The sequence below is a fragment of the Schistocerca cancellata genome, chromosome 3, assembly GCF_023864275.1.
Source record: "Schistocerca cancellata isolate TAMUIC-IGC-003103 chromosome 3, iqSchCanc2.1, whole genome shotgun sequence".
Lineage (NCBI taxonomy): Eukaryota > Metazoa > Arthropoda > Insecta > Orthoptera > Acrididae > Schistocerca > Schistocerca cancellata.
Window position 1 is genome coordinate 45,329,726 of NC_064628.1, and position 21,577 is coordinate 45,351,302.

Consider the following 21,577-nt stretch of genomic DNA (forward strand, 5'->3'; position numbering starts at 1 on the left):
GGTCCCAGGTCGACGGGCACGTGCACCTTCCGCCGACCACTGGCGACAACATCGATGTACTGTGGAGACCTCACGCCCCACGTGTTGAGCAATTCGGCGGTACGTCCACCCGGCCTCCCGCATGCCCACTATACGCCCTCGCTCAAAGTCCGTCAACTGCACATACGGTTCACGTCCACGCTGTCGCGGCATGCTACCAGTGTTAAAGACTGCGATGGAGCTCCGTATGCCACGGCAAACTGGCTGACACTGGCGGCGGCGGTGCACAAATGATGCGCAGCTAGCGCCATTCGACGGCCAACACCGCGGTTCCTGGTGTGTCCGCTGTGCCGTGCGTGTGATCATTGCTTGTACAGCCCTCTCGCAGTGTCCGGAGCAAGTATGGTGGGTCTGACACACCGGTGTCAATGTGTTCTTTTTTCCATTTCCAGGAGTGTATATTTATCCAATGAATACCCGTTTATCATCTGCATTTTTTCTTGGTGTAGCAAGCTTAATGGCCAGTAGTGTATATACATTGGTCTACAGCTTATGCATTACTGTTCTATGAGCCTTCTTAAAAGTGGTAATGACCTGTAGCTTTGTCAAATCGCTTGAAACAATTTATTGATCAAGGGTCATACGATAAGATGCTGGTAGGAAGAGATTAAGTTGTTTTGCGCTATCTAAATGGAATCGAGCAAGTGGAAAGACTGCACTAACAGTGAGTAACATACAAACTGACTTGGCTTCAGTCTTCAAAGAATAAAGGGCCAAAGTGACACGCTGACCGCCACGCAACTGCAGTGCGCTCTGTATTCCCAGGCGGGTGATTAGTTTTGGAAGCTTGGCGTCAAGTCAAGGACACAGCAAGCGGTCGAGTCGCTGAGCCCGGTTATGCAGCGGGCGTTGTCGTCGGTCGAGGTCGGCCGTGTCCAGTATAAATACAGGACCAGGCCAGCTGATCGGCATCAGTTCGCAGCTCCAACAGCCGCTACATCATGAAGGCTTTCGTAAGTACAACCGCCACTGGGTTAATTCGGCTCAGCTCCAGATACACGATCGTTACCGTTTTCCCTGAGAAACTATGGCTACATTAGCTACCTTCAACAAGATGCACTTTTTTGTTGATGGCTCAAATAAGTACAAACCGCTCTCTTTCTTATAATACTACTCTTTCTTCTATATTCTACAACTGGTAACAAATATTTTTGCCCAATAGTTGCAGAAATTTTGAGTCAGATCTCTCTTTCTTTATCCTGGTCGTTGCAGAATATAGCTGGTAAATGGCTTAAGGGTGGGAATACAAAATAGTATCTGTGAAGAAATACGTCCTTGATACCCAGACGTCTGACTTAAAGAGCATAACTAGGAGAACAGAAAGTGTCTGAAATTTTACGATCTTAGATTTTGTGTCTGATGACGTCTGTTTCAAATTCGACAAACGCAGAAGAATTGTGGTTAAAGCTCAAAGAAATAATCAACCATTGTCTAGACAATAGACGTACTCAGTACCACAATAGAGAGTGGCAAAGACCCACCTTGGTGTACCATATACGGAGAATCTTGTATAAACTGATGGTATTACTCTCTGACAACGAAAAAGATGTAGAAAACTTAACGGTAGTCCATGAAACTACGACAAGGACTGTATGAGAAACCTGCAGTATCTTTCACTGTAGGATCTGTGTGAAAAATTAGAAACTCAACAGACGGATGCTGTCTCTCCTACACTATTCTAGCATTGAGATTGACGAAGACAGACATACAGCTAAAATATTTAATTTCATATTTAACTATTCACATATGAATGTACCATTTCACCAGGGTTTCATTGTCACACACATTCACAAATAAGAGATAACAAAGAATGTATAGCCCACCTGGCTAGCCACGCGGTCTAACGCGCTGGCGTGCTGATCCCCGGCACGAATCCACCCAGTGGATTAGTGTCGAGGTACTGTGTGCCGGCCAGCCTGTGGATGGTTTTTAAGGCTGTTTTACATCTATCTCGGGGAATGCGGGTTGGTTCCCCTTATTCCGCCTCAGTTACACTATGTCAGCGATTGCTTAACAAACATTGTCTCCACGTACGCATACACCATAATTACTCTACCACAAAAACATTTGTAGTTAGACTCGTCTGGTATGAGACGTTCCCAGTTCCCAGATGAGGGGGGGGGGGGGGTCCAATGGGAACCGAATGGCACAATAACCCTAGGCTCCGTGTGGGGTGGCGGTGGGGGTGGGTGGACTGATGTGGCCTGTTGTGGGGTTGTGAAACACTGAGGGCTACAGCAGGATGAAGCCTTTCCATCATTTCTAGGTCCCTGGTTTAATACGTAATACACAAAGTGTGTATCATGGAATTATTTTGTTGTTGTTGTTCAATTTGCAGGTCTGCTCTTTCCTCGTGGTCCTGCTGGTGGCGGCCGTGTTCGCCCAGGAGAAGGCCAAGGAGACCCTGAAGGGCGCCGAGGCCTACTACGCCTACGCCGCCCCCTACGCCTACAGCGCCTTTGGCTACCCCGCCATCAGCGCCTACTCCGCCTTCCCCTACGCTGCCGCTGGTTACCCCTACTACTACCGCTGAACACGGACTTTATAATGGGGAAGTCATCGATGTAATAAACGCCTTTACAATAAATAAAATTTGTATATAGCAAAAGTAAATTATATCTGTTTGCTTACATCAGCCATACACCCTTACCACAATGAAGTCCAACAGTCTAGTATGACTGTAACAGACAGAAGGAACAGAAATGCGTACATAGCAAGTCTGATAAAGAAGAAGGTTATAGGTAGCAGAAGTCTAAAGCAACTGTATATGAACTAGAAATGCAGAAAATTAAATCCTCTTCTACAATAATACCACACATTGGACTAAACACTCTCTGGGAAACCTGTGCTTGGCCCTGCAAATGTGGCTGTTATGATCGTTGCAGTAGGGATTGCCTTCGCAGTGTAACAGCAGTTGAGGTAAATTGTAATTTCTTTAGTTATATTTCAGTATAATGCTGACATAACTTACCATCTCTTTGTTTATGTTTTTCTGTAATTTTTATATATCGTTGATTCCAGACTCAAATCTTAATCTACAAACGACGAGTATCTGTTGATGCAGTAGGTGGTGTATATTTTGGTTAGCAGAGAGATATGCAAACGAGAAGTTTTTTATTGAAGAAACCACACAAGTGAAGAGAAGAATTCAGTTAGAGAAATCCTCTCGTACCATTTAGTGTTCAATTCCACGTTACAAAGACGTGTGGGGGTACTTTTAATCACATAGTGTGTATTAGCATGTAGGTTCTGAATAATAGTTGGCAATAAACATTCTTTATTAATAATTGACTTACCATATTGCTGCAACTCAGCAGCAATCACGAATCTGCTTATTTGCCACTGCTAGTTGCAGAAGAAGTCTTTTGAAACCCAAGGTTCAAAACATGGTTCAAATGGCTCTAAGCACTATGGGACTTAACATCTGAGGTCATCAGTCCCCTAGACTTAGAACTGAGTAAACTTAACTAACCTAAGGACATCAGACACATCCATGCCCGAGGCAGGATTCGAACCTGCGACCGTAGCAGCCGCGTGGTTCCAGACTGAAGCGTCTAGAACCACTCGGCCACAGCGGCCGGCCAAACCCAAGGTTACACTTACACAAAATATCTACATTAATTGTGTCACACATTCTTATGTTTAATGTGTAATGGAAATGTTTCCTTGTTTTTGTTGTTGTTGTTGTTGTGGTCTTCAGTCCTGAGACTGGTTTGATGCAGCTCTCCATGCTACTCTATACTGTGCAAGCTTCTTCATCTCCCAGTACCTACTGCAACCTACATCTTTCTGAATCTGCTTAGTGTATTCATCTCTTGGTCTCCCCCTACGATTTTTACTCTCCACGCTGCCCTCCAATACTAAATTGGTGATCCCTTGATGCCTCATAACATGTCCTACCAACCGATCCCTTCTTCTGGTCAAGTTGTGCCACAAACTTCTCTTCTCCCCAATCCTATTCAATACTTCCTCATTAGTTATGTGATCTACCCATCTAATCTTCAGCATTCTTCTGTAGCACCACATTTCGAAAGCTTCTATTCTCTTCTTGTCCAAACTATTTACCGTCCATGTTTCGCTTCCATACATGGCTACACTCCATACAAATACTTTCAGAAATGACTTCCTGACACTTAAATCTATACTCGATGTTAACAAATTTCTCTTCTTCAGAAACGCTTTCCTTGCCATTGCCAGTCTACATTTTATATCCTCTCTACTTCGACCATCATCAGTTATTTTGCTCCCCAAATAGCAAAACTCCTTTACTACTTTAAGTGTCTCATTTCCTAACCTAATACCCTCAACATCACCCAACTTAATTCGACTACATTCCATTATCCTCGTTTTGCTTTTGTTGATATTCATCTTATATAATCCCTTCAAGACACTATCCATTCCGTTCAACTGCTCTTCCAAGTCCTTTGCTGTCTCTGACAGAATTACAATGTCATCGGCGAACCTCATCGTTTTTATTTCTTCTCCATGGATTTTAATACCTACTCCGAATTTTTCTTTTGTTTCCTTTACTGCTTGCTCAATATACAGATTTAATAGCATCGGGGAGAGGCTACAACCCTGTCTTACTCCCTTCCCAACCACTGCTTCTCTTTCATGCCTCTCAACTCTTATAACTGCCATCTGGTTTCTATACAAATTGTAAATAGCCTTTCGCTCCTTGTATTTTACCCCTGCCACCTTTAGAATTTGAAGTTAAAATAAATTCACATCGATGCTACAGAATTTTTCATAGTGTTCTGACGATGTCATATCAAACACATTATCTAAATGCGGAAAGTAGTTGAACATTTTCGCAAGGTACTGTAAGTAGGCTGTTTAGGTTTTTATGTTGGTAACGTCACCTAGCGCTCTGTATGACAATCACTGACTGTGCAGTGTGCAGTCTGTGGCTGGTTGGCATTGTTGGAATATTTGCTAGTGTAGTGTTGGGCAGCTGGATGTGAACAGTGCGTAGCGTTGGACAGTTGGAGGTGAGCCACCAGTTGTGGTGGATGTGGAGAGAGAGATGTCAGAGTTTTGAGAGGTTACTATAAGCGAACGATCTGGACGTGTGTCCACCAGAAAAACGAAATTTGTAAAGATGGATGTCATGAATTGATAGATGTATATATGATGACTTTTGAACATTATTAAGGTAAATACAGGGTTATTACAAATGATTGACGCGATTTCACTGCTCTGCAATAACTTTATTATTTGAGATATTTTCACAATGCTTTGCACACACATACAAAAACTCAAAAAGTTTTTTTAGGCATTCACAAAAGTTCGATATGTGCCCCTTTAGTGATTCGGCAGACATCAAGCCGATAATCAAGTTCCTCCCACACTCGGCGCAGCATGTCCCCATCAATGAGTTCGAAAGCATCGTTGATGCGAGCTCGCAGTTCTGGCACGTTTCTTGGTAGAGGAGGTTTAAACACTGAATCTTTCACATAACCCCACAGAAAGAAATCGCATGGGGTTAAGTCGGTAGAGCGTGGAGGCCATGACATGAATTGCTGATCATGATCTCCACCACGACTGATCCATCGGTTTTCCAATCTCCTGTTTAAGAAATGCCGAACATCATGATGGAAGTGCGGTGGAGCACCATCCTGTTGAAAGATGAAGTCGGCGCTGTCGGTCTCCAATTCTGGCATGAGCCAATTTTCCGCGGGCTACGCGTGAAACTTGCCCGCACACGTTCAACCGTTTCTTCGCTCACTGCAGGCCGACCCGTTGATTTCCCCTTAGAGGCATCCAGAAGCTTTAAACTGCGCATACCATCGCCGAATGGAGTTAGCAGTTGGTGGATCTTTGTTGAACTTCGTCCTGAAGTGTCGTTGCGCTGTTATGACTGACTGATGTGAGTGCATTTCAAGCACGACATACGCTTTCTCGGCTCTTGTCGCTATTTTGTCCCACTGCGCTCTCGAGCGCTCTGACGGCAGAAACCTGAAGTGCGGCTTCAGCCGAACAAAACTTTATGAGTTTTTCTACGTATCTGTAGTGTGTCGTGACCATATATCAATGAATGGAGCTACGGTGAATTTATGAAATCGCTTCAATCATTTGTAATAGCCCTGTAAATTGTTTATTCTCTATCAAAATCTTTCATTTGCTAACTATCCCTATCAGTAGTTAGTGCCTTCAGTAGTTGGAATCTTTTATTTTGCTGGCAGTATTGGCGCTCGCTGTACTGCAGTAGTTCGAGTAACGAAGATTTTTGTGAGGTAAGTGATTGTTCGTCACGGCCATTCTTTTGTAGAGATTACTGAAAGTCAGACTGCGTTGCGCTAAAAATATTGTGTGACAGTTTAGTGTTGATCAGAATAAGTAAAGAGAGAAATGTCTGAGTACTTTCAGTTTTGCTCAGCTATTTGAAAATCAAATAACGTAAGAGGTTTATTTGCACTGTAGTTCATAAATTTTTCTAAGTGGACGTTTCAGTACGTACAACATTTATTCAAGTTTACGTATTACCACATCGTAAAAATGACGATTATTCGCGGCTACACAATACTTCAGGCGTGTCACCTAGTTTTTGAAAACATCTTATGTAACTGCTGGGGAAATTCTGGAAATTTCATCATGAAATCGATTTTTTGACGGTTGAAAGCTTCTTGGCCTGTCGCAGTATTCTCTCGCCTTCAAATAACCCCATAGGTAACGGTCTGGCACGGTTAATCAGGCAAGGGTTACTAGCGCACTTCACGGAGAACTTACAAGGTTTTGTTGGATGTGTTGCATGTTGAGCCGTCTGGCTGGAACCAAGTTTTCCTAACGAACGACTAGGGCTTGGCTGTAAACTGCTACGCGCACGTGTGATGTTCTCGGCAGTTCTGGCGGTTTTCTAAGGGTCGGTTGTCTGGCAGTTGCATGGAAGTTCTTTACCCAGTTCAATATGCTCCACGAGCAGAATTGGATATTGCTGCTAAATCTTAAAATACTTACGAATGGCTCGTTACATGCGCGCGACGGTTTCGTCGGCCGGCCGCGGTGGTCTAGCGGTTCTAGGCGCTCAGTCCGGAACCGCGCGACTGCTACGGTCGCAGGTTCGAATCCTGCCTCGGGCATGGATGTATGTGATGTCCTTAGGTTAGTTAGGTTTAAGTAGTTCTAAGTTCTAGGGGACTGATGACCACAGAGTCCCATAGTGCTCAGAGCCATTTCAACAGTTTCGTAAACAGTAGCGAAAATAGTACACCACAGCTAAGGGACGATGTTGCATCGAACCTTGTGAGATAATTGCTGGTTTGTCCACGGGATGAAACTTGACACTCCGCACTAGTAAGAGACGGCGCCGTCGTCGCCGTATCTTGTTTCTAGCGCGCGTTATCCAAATCTGAAATCGTCAAAACATGTACAGAAACCAGATGGCAGTTATAAGAGTCGAGGGACATGAAAAGGAAGCAGTGGTTGGGAAGGGAGTAAGACAGGGTTGTAGCCTCTCCCCGATGTTATTCAATCTGTATATTGAGCAAACAGTAAAGGAAACAAAAGAAAAATTTGGAGTAGGTATTAGAATCCATGGAGAAGAAATAAAAACTTTGAGGTTCGCCGATGACATTGTAATTCTGTCAGAGACAGCAAAGGACTTGGAAGAGCAGTTGAACGGAATGGATGGTGTCTTGAAGGGAGGATATAAGATGAACATCAACAAAAGCAAAACGAGGATAATGGAATGTAGTCGAATTAAGTCGGGTGATGTTGAGGGTATTAGATTAGGAAATGAGACACTTAAAGTAGTAAAGGAGTTTTGCTATTTGGGGAGCAAAATAACTGATGGTGGTCGTAGTAGAGAGGATATAAAATGTAGACTGGCAATGGCAAGGAAAGCGTTTCTGAAGAAGAGCAATTTGTTAACATCGAGTACTGATTTAAGTGTCAGGAAGTCATTTCTGAAAGTATTTGTATGGAGTGTAGCCATGTATGGAAGTGAAACATGGACGGTAAATAATTTGGACAAGAAGAGAATAGAAGCTTTCGAAATGTGGTGCTACAGAAGAATGCTGAAGATTAGATGGGTAGATCACATAACTAATGATGAAGTATTGAATAGGATTGGGGAGAAGAGAAGTTTGTGGCACAACTTGACCAGAAGAAGGGATCGGTTGGTAGGACATATTCTGAGGCATCAAGGGATCACAAGTTTAGTATTGGAGGGCAGCGTGGAGGGTAAAAATTGTAGGGGGAGACCAAGAGATGAATACACTAAGCAGATTCAGAAGGATGTAGGTTGCAGTAGGTACTGGGAGATGAAGAAGCTTGCACAGGATAGAGTAGCATGGAGAGCTGCATCAAACCACTCACGACTGAAGACAACAACAACAACAATATTCCGAGTTAGCTACCAAGCAGCTTAGTCAAAATTTGGAGAAATATTATTCAAACAGCTTGAATAGATAAATGTTCTCAAAAATATCTGTGTAGCGAAATTCACTTCAATATATTTATTACGGGTGGGCACGAATTGCGTCTATCAGCTTCTAATGATAACAGAATCATGGTTAATGTAAGTACTAATTTTGATACAATTGTGAAATACAAATACATGAATTCGTTGTTACTACAGAGTGGAACACTCTACACCTTGGAAATAACTTCCTCCAAATGTCTCCCGTTTGCTGGATGCACTCGTGAAGGCATCGTTGGATAGCTTCCGTAATAGTCGTTCACATTCCTGCGCTTATTTCAAATCGAATGGTAGTCAACAATTGTGGCTCTGAGCACTATAGGACTTAACATCTGAGGTCATCAGTCCCCTAGAACTTAGAACTACTTAAACCTAACTAACCTAAGGACATCACACACATCCATGCCCGAGGTAGGATTCGAACCTGCGACCGTAGCGGTCGCGCGGTTCCAGACTGAAGCGCCTAGAACAGCTCGGCCACCCTAGCCGGCAGTCAACAATTGTCTGCAACTGATTTTCAAAGACTCTTTCTTTCAGGTAATGCCAAGGGAAGTAACTCAGAGCAGTCAATCTGAGGAATATGATGGCTATGTCAAATCGCCAAGGTAAGATATCAAACAGTGTGGAAAAATGTGCCAGAGTATTACCATGCTGTGGTGTGCAGTGTGAATTGTTGCGCCATCCTGCTGAAAGTAAATCTTATTTAGCAGTCCTCCTGCCTGCAATTCCGGAATGAGAGAATTAACTTCTGCTACACGCCCGCCAGGGTGATAATGTCGTGAAATAAATATGTAGACATGAAGAATCAGAACTCTGACCATTTAACCCAGCCACCCCTAAAATTGTGGGTATAACATTTATATAGTTTATTCTTAAATGTTAGCCCTTCACGTTCTCGTCCTATCGCTAGGTTCAAAATGGCTCTGAGCACTACGGGACTTAACATCTACGGTCATCAGTCCCCGAGAACTCAGAACTACTTAAACCTAACTAACCTAAGGACATCACACAACACGCAGTCATCACGAGGCAGAGAAAATCCCTGACCCCGCCGGGAATCGAACCCGGGAACCCGGGCGCGAAAAGCGAGAACGCTACCGCACGACCACGAGCTGTGGACTGCTATCGCTAGGGGTGTCAACTATACAGTTATCATTTTACAAGATACTATATCACATATGTACCAAGTTTTGTTGAATTTTCTCCTATTGTTTCAGAGTTGTGGTTACACGTTACCTCGTTCCCACCCTAATCAGACAAATAGGGATTGTCTTACAGCTACTTAGAAATATGTGGGCCAAATATGATTGAAATTACTTCAGGCTCTCCAGAGTTATGCTGGGTTATACACAAAAGTACTCATACCTATACAGACACCAATTAACTTGATAATCGGTTTCAGTTGATCATACAACCAAACCATCTACAGATCATGTTTTTTTTCTGTAATTGGGATCCAAAGCATTACGCTGCGTTAACTACACATAGGCGTCTCAGTTTTTCAGACACTGAAACATCTCGAAAATAACACTTTGGATCCAAAAAAATTTAAAGTTATAATTTATTCGTCTCAGAGAGGGACATCAATGATACAAAATTCAGTCCCCCACCACGCCTCAGGTGCGGGGGGCAGAAGGCGTGCGATATTGAAATCTTAAATGGAAACCTTTAATTTTTATTGCAGATTCGTATTCTACGGAAAAAAATGTGTACGTTTTGTCTGCCACATTTATTTTCGTTACGCAGCAGATGGCGCTGTAATCGAAAAAATGAAAATTGGTAGAACATTGTATGTTTCTAAAGGCTATCCAATGACACTTGAATTAACAACCACGTACACGGTGCGAGGGTAGGACAGGAAATTATTTCGTATCTTTTAATAGGACTGCACTCACTGCCTGTTGCCGGCCGAAGTGGCCGTGCGGTTAAAGGCGCTGCAGTCTGGAACCGCAAGACCGCTACGGTCGCAGGTTCGAATCCTGCCTCGGGCATGGATGTTTGTGATGTCCTTAGGTTAGTTAGGTTTAACTAGTTCTAAGTTCTAGGGGACTAATGACCCATAGTGCTCAGAGCCATTTGAACCAATCACTGCCTGTTATGATAAGTCGTAGTTGCTTACGCGGCCACAGTGGTGTGTCCAGCAGTCCCCTTTTCGTTTTGTCGGAGGAATACAGTGTTGAAAATGGGGTTTCCCATTAGAAGTTTTGAAATAATTGCCTCTCTGGCCTCGCAGTGTGGAGGTGGGGCTTTAATTCAAATGTCATTGGACAGCATTTTAAAACATACGATTTTTCACCCATTTCCAGTTTTCCGATTGCTGCGTCATTTATAGCAAACGACAAAATGTTTCTGACAAAACTTATGCAGGGACAGATTTCTGACGGTAAATGGAGGAACAAATGTCCTACGAACGTGTGTCTGGAAATGCATCGTTGCCGCTGTACATGGCGCTGACGAATGACACTTCCTCTGACCATGTGCCATTTGTTCCTTGTGTGTTGCAGGCGACAGGGATAGCAGCGTTTGTCATGCACGATACATATAACCGTACCTTGACTTACACCAGGCTGGAGCACCAGTTGCCAGGAGCTCGTACTAGGGTTCATCTCAATATCCTGTATCATTCTGTCTTCCAGATCTGAAGTACGTACAGCCCGGCTCCTCTACAACTACATCTACGTGGTTACTCTGCAATTCACACTTAAGTACCTGGCAGAGGGTTCATCGAACCATTTTCATACTGCTTGTCTACCATTCCACTCTCGAATGGCGCGTGAGAAAAAGGAACACCTAAATCTTTCCGTTCGAACTCTGATTTCTCTTATTTTATTATGATGATCATTTCTCCCTACGTAGGTGGGTGTCAACAAAATATTTTCGCATTCCGAAGAGAAAGTTGGTGATTGAAATTTCGTAAATAGATCCCTTCGCAAAGAAAACCGCCTTTGTTTCAGTGACTGCCACCCCAACTCGCGTATCGTATCAGTGACACTCTCACCCCTCTTGCGCGATAACACGAAACGAGCTGCCCTTCTTTGCACTTTTTCGATGTCCTCCGTCAATCCTACCTGCTAAGGATCCCACATCGCGCAGCAGTATTCCAGCAGAGGACGGACAAGGGTAATGTAGGCTGTCTCTTTAGTGGGTTTGTCGCATCTTCTAAGTGTTCTGCCAACAAAGCGCAGTCTTTGTTTCACCTTCCCCACAATATTATCTATGTGGACTTTCCAATTTAAGTTGCTCGTAACTGTAATTCCTAGGCATTTATTCGAATTGACAGCCCTTAGATTTGTACCATTTATCGTATACCCAAAATTTGTCAGATTTCTTTTACTGCCCATGTGGATGACCTCGCACTTTTCTTTGTTTAGTGCGAATTGCCACTTTTGGCACCGTACAGAAATCATTTTGTAATTGGAATTGATTGTCTGATGATTTTACTAGATGGTAAATTACAGCATCATCTGCAAACAAACTAAGGGGGCTGCTCAGATTATCACCTATATCAGTTATGTAAGTCAAGAACAGCAGAGGGCCTATGACACTACCTTGCGGAACGACAGATATCACTTCTGTTCTACTCGATGATTTACCATATATCATTAGTATCATTAAACGTTCGTTTGTCTGAAAGGACCCATGATAGACACCCAGAAGGTGCTTGAAATGTTATGTGATGTGGTTGGTGTCTGTGAGGATACTTGTTATGGTATAGCTTTGCTGCCTCTTGGCCGTTTCCATCTGCTTGGAAGTACACAAACACCACCTAGGCTTGTTCCCGACATGAATACTGGAACACTCTGTTGCTTACAGTATGCTAAGTCAATCACTCAGCCTGCAACATGCGGGAAACACTTGGCAAATGTTCAGAGCAACTGCCATTCGCAGTGCCATCTACTGCAGCAACAATGCATGTCCGACACCTGTTCATAGGACCTTTTCCCTCCATTTCCAGTCAGGAAACTGCCCCTGTAGTTTGTCATGTTTATTAATGTGCTCCCTACATATTATACGAGGATGCTTGATTTTGGTGAGTCCCCTGTAACCTCACCATCAGGGTAACTAATTTCGGTGTGTTCTCCCGTGCAACAGCCGTAACTCTCGCGGTGATAACTGCACCATCTATGACGAATGGAGAAAACTGTTTCAGATAATCCCTAGCTATTTCTTGCCGTAGAATCCGAATCTGCAATTAAAAATGGAGTTTCCATTTGAAAATAAAAAGATGCGCCCTCCCCCCCACCCATGGGAATGGGCTGATCAGTTTTAGCAGATACAGATTAGAGTGCTGCATGACCGAGTAAGCGAGCACAAAATACGATGTGGGGCGAGCACACCCTAACTGGATAGGCTACCCGCACTAGTTCTTGTGACCGAGCATAGAAGCCGTGGCCGAATACGTAGCACGTAACTTCAAACACATTACACGTGTTATTATCCGTGTGAGACTGCAGCCAGTACGGGCTTCTTATTTGTGGTGTGTCTCTCCGTAATCATGGAGCGCGAGGAAGCCAGTGTAGTAAGACGTAAGATTGAAACCAATGTTTACACATTAAAGAAACGGGAAGGTCTAAAAAGCCCAGTATGGAGTACATTTCTGTTGGTTGTAGATGAAAACATTGCGTCTACTGGGTACGTATCGTACATAAACTGCTCCACTTTATTGTTTTTCCAGTCGGGAACCACTCATTTAAAGAAACACAGTTGCAAGAAACCTCACCAAGATCGTTTCTTTGGCCGTCCTTCCGTTATCTTAATATGCTTGAAATAAGTGAACAGCAGGAAATTCTTAACAATGTGCGACAAATGTGTGCTACGTACGCAGGTACAACATTCAATCATTAACATAATCGTTTTTGCATAGTTAGTGGAAAGTGTATTATAGAGAAACGGGAATGTTGTGACTCGTATAAATATTTCGTTAACGTAAAACATCCCGTTTTTATGGGAACGGGGGTCGGGTTGTTTGGGGGGAGAGACCAAACAGCGAGGTTATCGATCTCTTACGGGAATGTTTCGATGATTTCCACATCAGTTCTGTATTACTTGTCTCTTTTGTTTATTGTCATAGATCCTTCAAGTACTGTGTCATCACCACCCAGAAAGAGAGCTCGTTTCAAGGAATGGAGGAACAACAGATCATCCGCAGCAGATGAAGTAGATCTGTACATTTTAATGCACCCCGGAGATGATGACGACATCTTAAAGTGGTGGAGCAGACACAAAACAGATCTGCCAGGTTTGGCTGCAGTTGCAAGACGTATTTTATGTATCCCAGCAACAAGCGCACCTAGTGAAAGGTGCTCTAGTAAAGCCGGCATGTTACTAACAAATTGCAGCAGCCAATTAAATCCGGAACGCGTTAGTGATTTCTTGCCGATCAACAATAACTATAATTTTGTTTATGTTGCAAACAATTGAAACGTATGACAAGTTACGTCTGTAAATTTTTAATGTTCTTTGTATGCTTTCTTTATGAAGATGGTTGTCTTCTAGATTACAGGGAAAGCACTTGTTTAATGTTTCCTATAAATGAAAGGAAAAATATCTCTTTTGTTCGGAAATGAGACTCGTCTTCTGTCCGCGGTTGTATTGAAATGTCATTTTACTTTCCAGGTGCTTTATGAATTTAGCTGTGTCACGTACCCGTTCTTGGAAACGTTACTTTTGTATTAAGAGAGAGAGAGAGGGAGAGGGAGAGAGAGGCGTTGGATTTGTACAGTAAAGCCGTGACCGGTCAAACACGGAGCGTTGCAGCACTCTAATACAGATGTCCCCCTTGAAATTATTAAATTTTCATTTGGAATATTTTTTACCTGTGATGCATATTCTTCCAGATATTTAATTGTTCCAAATTAAAGCAAATACTCTGAATACAGGTAAAGCACCTAAAACTTGCTCCGCAAATATTTTTCCAACAGAGTATTTCTTGTTATTTATTAGACTTTCCCGGCGATTTTGTGACAGCTCGTTGAATCGGGTGTACTGCCGGTGGTCTGTGTTTTTCTAACACAATATTTCGACGTCGTACCTCGGCGTCTTCATCAGGTATTTCTTACTTCTTCCCATGTGGAAGATAATTCACACATGATCAGTTTACTTCATGTGGGAGCCTAAATATAGGTTTTTATGAATTTTAACGGTAATGGATGGTCTGCTTCAAACACTAATTCATAAGCCATGTCCACATTATTAATGAATTCATTTAATGCAGATTTTGCACCATCGAAAGCCTGTGTAATGAGTTTAAGGGCATCACTGACACTAATGTTAGATACTACTGCTCCACCAACGACGACTGCAGTGTTAGACGAGGCAATGACTTACTTTTATCTGCTGATGCGTTGTGCAGAGGTGAGACGAGACAGCGTCGAAAAATGGTTCAAATGGCTCTGAGCACTATGGGACTTAACATCTGTGGTCATCAGTCCCCTAGAACTTAGAACTACTTAAACCTAACTATCCTAAGGACATCACACACATCCATGCCTGAGGCAGGATTCGAACCTGCGACCGTAGCAACCGCGCGGTTCCGGACTGCGCGCCTAGAACCGCTAGACCACCGCGGCCGGCGAGACAGCGTCGCTGCTGAAAGTGGCTTCAGTCAAGAACCGCGCAACTGCTACGGTCGCAGGTTCGAATCCTGCCTCGGGCATGGATGTGTGTGATGTCCTTAGGTTAGTTAGGTTTAAGTAGTTCTAAGTTCTAGGGGACTGATGACCTCAGATGTTACGTCCCATAGTGCTCAGAGCCATCTGAACCATCTGCTGAAAGTGGAGTGCTGTGTTGAGGTGAAATGATCTGAGGTGAGCCTAGTCGAGCTGAGCTGAGCAGGGTGTAACCGCGTGATGCCCACACCCCTCCGCTGCTGGGTCGCGCAATCCCTGCGTGTCTTACCCTGGCAATCTGCCCTGGACCAGACCCGCAGCTCAGTCTCGTTGTCGTTCGGTTGTTGCTGCAACCGCCACGTTGTCGTGAAGTTGTGTACACAGGGCTGCCACGGTTACGTCTTCCTTCGTCAGGCGTCGATATCCGGTCGTCTGCGTTTTCTGCTGCTCTTCGCGCTACGTTTGTTCTCACTGGAGTGCAAGTGCTGCATCTCATATGAGTCACGAAACCGTCAGTCCAGTCATGACGTCGGTCTGAGTCAGTGTGAAGACCGTTAAGGAAATACCCCGTGCCTGGCACCAGAAAATGTTTACCTACGTCGTGTCCTAACACAGGATAAATGGAAGACAGGGGGTTTGAGGTCAGTCGGCAAGTTCTGAGCGGTCAGACTAACTACTACACTGAAAAATCCTAAACATTAGAAAAAGCAAAGGAGGTTATTGCTTGCACAACAGGAGTCGGTGTCTGAATCCACGGAGGCGAACACTACCAGAAGCCGCGAACACTAGCAGTACACTAAGCACCACTCCTAGTGAGGAAAAAAGGCCTATCGGAGCTTAAGAATGCTGGCCACGAGTGACATGGAGTTGGCGACCCAACGAACTGACTGAGAACTTCTCCCTGATAACCAAATCGTAGGTTTTAATTAACCATGGCGGCGCAATATTTCTCTCTTCCTGTAGCCGACCCACCGGCATTTAGCAAGCATTGGCCAATCTGACAAGTTCCTCTCCACCTCCAGGGTACCTCCAGCCAACTACATTTACATTCCTCCCCTTATCCCATTGCCACGCGGGGTAGCCGCGTGGTCTGAGGCGCCTTGCCACAGTTCGCGCTGCTGCCCCCGTCGGAGGTTCGAGTCCTCCCTCGGGCATGGGTGTGTGTTTTGTCCATTGCGTAAGTTACTTTAAGTTAGACTAAGTAGTGTGTAAGCCTTGGGACGGATGACCTCATCAGTTTGGTCCCATAGGAACTTACAACAAATTTCCAATTTCCTTATACCACTCGGTAGGTTGGAATGCTTCTGGACTTTACGTGAACAAACTCCAAATTTGGTAGCAACAGCGTTCACCTCAAATTTGAAAGTCACTGTCACTCATATTATGGCCAGAAGTAACAATGTCTTATGTCACTTAGCCCCCATCCTCAGTCCTTTTGTGAGAGGGGACTGCTGTAGTAGCACGTTCTTGTTCTTCTTCTTCTTCTTTGACTACTGCCTTTATCCGGCATGGTGCGCAGGGTCGGCAGGGTTACGTATGGATTTGGCATGGTTAATTTTAAGGGGTGGCTGGATACCCTTCCTGCCGACACCCCATACTCTCTGGGATGGAATTAGTGTACCCCCAGCTGTCCTCGTCTAGTGTAAATCATGAAGTAGTTGTGAATGTGGTTCAAATGTCTGCGAGGCGTGTAACTGAGCCCAGTATTCACCTAGTGGGATGTGGAAAACCACCTAAAAACCACATCCACGCTGGCCGGCACACTGGTCCTCGTCGTTAATCTGCCAGGCAGATTCGATCCTGGGCCGGAGCACCTAGCCGAGTACAGGAAGCAGTGCATTAGTGCTCTCAGCTAAGCTGGCGGGTGCTGTAGTAGCACTGTAACCTGTGTAAAACTCCTGACGTTGCAGCTCTCAGCAGCAAATATCAGTCTTGCTACCTCTGCTAAGACGTGCCTTTTCGTGGCCATCTTTTATAGTGACACCTTATGTTGTGTCTAGGCAAGACAGTCTAGACACAGGGCGAGGAAACCGAAAGGGCACGCGCTTAATTCACGCAGGCTTGCTTAGGTCTGAAACAGGATACGTAATGAATGCTATAAAGAAAAGTACGTAGCTGCTGGAATACTTAACTCTAATCCATCATTTGTATACAGCATTCTTGATGATGCAAGTGAGACTCTCTCTAGAAATGGTTAATGGCGCCTTGCTAGGTCGTAGCCATGGACTTAGCTGAAGGCTATTCTAACTATCTCTCGGCAAATGAGAGAAAGGCTTCGTCAGTGTAGTCGCTAGCAAAGTCGTCCGTACAACTGGGACGAGTCCTAGTACGTCTCTCTAGACCTGCCGTGTGGTGGCGCTCGGTCTGCAATTACTGACAGTGGCGACACGCGGGTCCGACATGTACTAATGGACCGCGGCCGATTTAAAGCTACCACCTAGCAAGTGTGGTGTCTGGCGGTGACACCAACCTTACAACAGCGTGTAGGTGGTGGACGGAGTTACCAGTTAATTCTCTGAAGTGAAACTTCTGCCCCGGGACAGCTGCCCAGAGCGTCTGCAATTTGCAGGTCACCATTGGTACTATTTAGCTCCAGTAACCAAAACGCTGCCGACTTTTCCTGCTCTCTGCATTGTGTCTCTCAATTCCTATCTTGGAGTACCTTTGATGGCTCCCAAAAGCCTTAAGCGTAGAAACATACAGGACTTCATGTCATCAATATATGACAGCCATCATACGATCAAAATCAACATCATCTTTCCAGCTGTGCTAATTTCTTTTGGCAGTGTATATGTATTTATCTACAGGGGGAATCACCTAAAAGTTACTTAGAAAGTGTATTTTTTGTGGAAACATACACTTTTTTAAATGGAACACAGTCTACTGCTATTAAAAAACTAAGAATGAGGTAAATTAGAATGTCAGTGGTGTTCGATGCTCGATTCAAGTGCAAGTCGCTTGCGAGATATCCTGTTCTGAAAAGTTGCCCCACCGACACTTCTTTGTGCCACTCAACCTGGGCCGTTCCTAGGTACGACGTTGTTATGTTTGCTTACAGTGTGCTTATGTGTTTCTTGAGTGCATTTCGACTTGCTGATTAGTTGGTGTGTATCAGTCCAAGCAGTAGGTCGTGAGTGGATTAAGGGATTTAGCTATGGAGAAAAAGCCGACATGCTAATGGTGTATGGAGTGTATAGGAAGCATGCAATTCGTTCTTATATGTCGTACGTGGCAAAAAATCCCAATAGACGTGAACCAACTCGGCAATTATTTATCAAGCTCTTCAAACAGTTACGTGAAATTGGTATTGTGACACCTAGACAAAGTAACAGAAGTAAAAAAGTGACGACCGAAGAGGGGAAATTAATGTTTTTGCTGCTGTTGCAATTGATCCACACGTTAGCTCCCAGGCAATCGCACGAAAAAGTGGCGTGAATCAGACAAGCGTTCTATGCATTCCCCATCGACATAGGTTGCATCCATATGGTATCTGTCTCCTCAAGTGCTGCGTGGAAACGATTATGAGAATCGTGAAAGCTTCTGCACATGGGCGTTAAGACAAGATAATCCATATGAATCGTATGGCTTTTTCAGTTATGAAGTTACGTTTACCTATCTTGGCCAGGTAAACCACCGAATCATGCACTGTTGTTCTGTTGACAACCCTCGTTGGCATCGACTGGCGGAACGTTAGCGTTCATGGGGTATAGTGAACCATCAGCTTGTAACGGAACATATTAAAGGCTTTACTTTACCGAAGTATGCGATACCCTCCAAATTCAACCAGTTTAACGAGTATTTATGATTATAGAAAAGTTATTGTGTATGTTAACAATGATTGCATAACATGTCTCCATAAACAGTCAAGCCATTAAATTATACTGAATAACTGACCCACACGAAAGTTAATATCACTTGATCACTGATATAGCAAATATCATGTAAAAACACTAAGTTCATCTTAAATAATTAATATGAAGTACGAAAAATAGTGGCCAACTTAGGTATTTTGGATCTCCTTAAATAAAAATCACCCAGTGAAACCTATTTGTTCACTAGGAGCGTTTTTACTCAGTATTCATGTAATCAATCCTATTTTAGACGAAAACCAATGTAATTCTTAATAATTCATGTTATTTACTTATTTATGCAAATTAGAGAAGTCAATTGACAAACTTCAAAAAACGGCCTTTTTGTAACAAAGAATTATTCTGTTAAGTCAACAAATCTGTCTGTCATTTTAATAACATGTTAAATTATGTCACTCGATAACTTAATAACTTTTCTGCACAAGTTATGATAACAGATGTACATGTGACTTATAAACTATATCTCTTTTTAGTAGTTCTTTGACAATGTTATAAATACAAGCAGCAAGAAGGATCGGGGCGCAGTCGGAATGTCACTTTGGTAAAGTGTGTTTGTGTGTTATTGTTTGAGGTGGATAAACAATGCAAAGAACATGTAAAGGAAGTACTACTTTGTGTTGTGTCATGGTCTTTGGTGGACAGTGGAATTAAGATGGCCACCAGAGTAATAAATATTTGAAGTTTACATTATTGTTGGTTTCGCTCGTTCTTTATCATCAAAAGCACATAAAAAATACGGGACCTCATGTTTTTAACCCTAGACAACCAGATTTAGAGCCAGCATCAGCATCGAGACACGGCAGCGATCCAGCAAGTAGCAGCGATTACCACAACACAATGCATTTTAATGGTGCCAACCTAACATCAAGTGCTAACAAGCTCCGTAAATGGGAGTGAAATAGTGCGATTATAGCAATTAGCAATATCTACGACCAGGCGACCATTACAAGCTCATTAACTGGTAACTCCACCCACCGCCCAGACGCTGTCGTAAGGTGTCACTGTAGAAGATGTCCACGAAAAGGCGAGTCTTAGAAGAGGCAGGAAGCTTGATGTTTGCTCCTGAGAACTGCAACGTCATAGATTAGAGTGTTGCTATACAGCAGTCCCCACTCCCAAAAGGACTGGGGTGGGGCTAAGTGACGTAAAACACTGTTGCTGCTGGCCATAATAAGAGTCGCAGTGACGTTTAGCTTTGAACTGAACGCTGTTGCTACTAAATTTGGAGTTTGGTAATGAAAGAATTGTCCTTATCTACCGTGTGGGACAAGGAGAGGAATCTAAATGTCATTGGCTGGAGACGCTCTGGAGCTGAAGAGTGACTTGTCAGAGTGGCCAAAGCATGTTAAGTGCCAGTGGATTTGAGGACCGACTGTGGTCTTCAGTCCAGAGACTGGTTTGATGCAGCTCTCCATGCAACTCTATCCTGTGCAAGCTTCTTCATCTCCCAATACCTACTGCAACCTACATCCTTCTGAATCTGCTTAGTGTATTCATCTCTTTGTCTCCCTCTACGATTTTTACCCTCCACACTGCCCTCCAATGCTAAATTTGTGATCCCTTGATGCCTCAGAACATGTCCTACCAACCGATCCCTTCTTCTAGTCAAGTTGTGCCACAAACTCCTCTTCTCCCCAATTCTAATCAATACTTCCTCATTAGTTATGTGATCTACCCATCTAATTTTCAGCATTCTTCTGTAGCACCACATTTCGAAACCTTCTATTCTCTTCTTGTCTAAACTATTTATCGTCCACGTTTAACTTCAATACATGGCTCAACTTCAAACAAATACTTTCAGAAACGACTTCCTCACACTTAAATCAGTACTCGATGTTAACAAATTTCTCTTCTTCAGAAATGCTTTCCTTGCCAATCCCAGTCTACATCATCAGTTATTTTGCTCCCCAAATAGCAAAACTCCTTTACTACATTAAGTGTCTCATTTCCTAATCTAATTCCCTCAGCATCACCCGACTTAATTCGACTACATTCCATTATCCTCGTTTTTCTTTTGTTGATGTTCATCTTATACCCTCCTTTCAAGACACTGTCCATTCCGTTCCAGGTCCTTTGCTGTCTCTGATAGAATTACAATGTCATCGGCGAACCTGAAAGCTTTTATTTCTTCTCCATGAATTTTAATACCTACTCCAAACTTTTCTATTGTTTCCTTTACTGCTTGCTCAACATACAGATTGAATAGCATCGGGGAGAGGCTACAACCCTGTCTCACTCCCTTCCCTTTCGTGCCCCTCGACTCTTACAACTGCCATCTGATTTCTGTACAAATTGTAAATAGCCTTTCGCTCCCTCTATTTTACCCCTGCTACCTTCAGAATTTGAAAGAGAGTATTCCAGTCAACATTGTCAAAAGATTTCTTTAAGTCTACAAATGCTAGAAACGTAGGTTTGCCTTTCCTTAATCTTTCTTCTAAGATAAGTCGTAGGGTCAGTATTGCCTCACGTGTTCCAACATTTCTACTGAATCCAAACTGATCATCCCCGAGGTCGGCCTCTACCAGCTTTTCCATTCGTCTGTAAGGAATTCGCGTTATTATTTTGCAGCTGTGACTTATTAAACTGATAGTTCGGTAATTTTCACATCTGTCAACACCTGCTTTCTTTGGGATTGGAATTAT

The 21,577-nt window shown here is 43.5% G+C and overlaps 1 protein-coding gene and 2 long non-coding RNA genes across 3 annotated transcripts in view; 2 read left to right on the top strand and 1 right to left on the bottom strand.

The window, feature by feature from the left end:
- Positions 1–21,577, top strand: part of LOC126176897 (uncharacterized) — a 173,231-nt gene that overhangs the window by 40,832 nt on the left and 110,822 nt on the right. The window lies entirely within an intron of this gene.
- Positions 837–21,577, top strand: part of LOC126176904 (uncharacterized) — a 46,783-nt gene continuing 26,042 nt past the window's right edge. The window contains exon 1 of the long non-coding RNA XR_007535691.1: positions 837–992. This is a non-coding gene — a long non-coding RNA (uncharacterized LOC126176904). The remainder of the gene's footprint in view (positions 993–21,577) is intronic.
- Positions 1,197–21,577, bottom strand: part of LOC126176919 (uncharacterized) — a 79,937-nt gene continuing 59,556 nt past the window's right edge. Inside the window, exon 2 of the long non-coding RNA XR_007535705.1 lies at positions 1,197–1,520. This is a non-coding gene — a long non-coding RNA (uncharacterized LOC126176919). The remainder of the gene's footprint in view (positions 1,521–21,577) is intronic.